The sequence below is a fragment of the Mastomys coucha genome, unplaced genomic scaffold (genome assembly GCF_008632895.1).
Source record: "Mastomys coucha isolate ucsf_1 unplaced genomic scaffold, UCSF_Mcou_1 pScaffold15, whole genome shotgun sequence".
Classification (NCBI taxonomy): domain Eukaryota; kingdom Metazoa; phylum Chordata; class Mammalia; order Rodentia; family Muridae; genus Mastomys; species Mastomys coucha.
The window spans coordinates 30,495,101-30,496,795 of NW_022196897.1; positions in this window are offsets into that span (position 1 = coordinate 30,495,101).

Below are 1,695 nucleotides of genomic sequence, written 5' to 3' on the forward strand. Positions count from 1 at the left end.
TTTCTGTATCCACTCCTCTGTTGAGGGACATCTGGGTTGTTTCCAGGTTCTGGCTATGATAAATAAGGATGTGTATGTACCTATTTTGTTTTCAAACCGCATCATATATAACACTGGGGAGAGAGAAATTGGTTTTATCTTTTTCTCTGAAAGAAATATTTATAAGTTACATAGCATCAAAAATTAAAAATTGATAAATTTATTCTGTCAGACCAGAAACTGTTTTACTTGCTATTTGTTCCAGTATGCAGCAAGAAATTCCATGTGAACACTCTGTACAAACAGGTTTCTGACACCTTCATTAACCAAATGGAGTCAAGTTCCTCTAGCTCAGTCCCATTAGAGCTCTAATCCCTCTGAAATTCAGAGATGCTTGTCCCTATGAGTTGTAGAACTGAGAATACACTGAGATTACACTTGCTATAATCTCTAAGACAAACAAAGTTGTTCTATTCCATCCTGACAATGGAGCATACAATAGACTGAATAACAATCCTTTGGTGTGTCTACTGATATTTCAGACTCATAAACACCAGGATTTCATATGTAGGGATGTACTCATGCATTCCCCCATTAGAACATTCACTCATTCACATGTCACTTACACTCTTGGTTTTCTTACCTACATATGACAATTTGGCATACTATACATTGAATACATTAGTCATTATATGAAAAAGTTTAATATATCAGTGAGTAAGATAATCTATGGATAGTTAAATAATTTACACAGTGTTCAGAACTTATTTGTGCTGCTGTTGTTTTAGAATAAGATTCAGACACTTTGAAAATTGTTAATCTTCTGTAGTTTCAATTCTAGTTGTCCACTACTGACTACTGTGACAATATTTAATTAGTGTGCCTCATATCTGACTCTACAATATCCTCTATTTTTAATAATCCTTGTTCAAATGGTCTAAAAGAGGCTCACAGTCCATAGGAAGCTACAGCAGTTCATTTCAGTGTGCTTTATGCTGACCTAGACTGTCAGAGGCGACATGGATCTATTCTTTGCTTCATAGCCACACCAAATTCTGCATCCTGTTCTTTCTTACTCTATTTTCCTCCTAATAATCTGTATTCTAGCACCATCTCTTCTTCTACCTCTACCAAGAGGATGGGTGATATGCTTCTGACATGTCTCCAGTGCGTTGTGACTCTGACCTTCTCTCATCTCTATGGCCCATGTGTCCACTCTCTCTGCAGCACTCTTGCAATAAGCTTCTTTGGCCCTTTCTTCTACCACAGACCTTTTTCATCTACAATAGCATAAGCACCTAGTGACTAACTAAAATCTGCTATATAGCTCATGGCTTGGGTCCTAGAACCTCGTCTTGAGCCAGCAATTGAAAAAAGAAAGGACAGACACACAGACATGTGTACAATGAAGCTGGAGCCGAGTGGATTTCCCTAACAGCTATAATCCTTAATCTCAGCATGTTTATTAGGTAGGAGTATTGTGGGATTGTGTTTTATCTACTGTTCTTTGTGGACGAGAACTCTCAGGCCATAATCATCCTAGAGAAGGAAGCTACAGCTACTAGTCTTTGTACTAACTGAATAATCTTTCCTAAATCCTCATACTCTTATTCTAGAGGAAAACTTTTTCTTCTCTCTTGAGCCTGGTACATATGCCAATGGCATTTCCAGTGTACATTGGGCCAGTTTGTCTCAGAGTCCTCAAAAAGTTGTGTC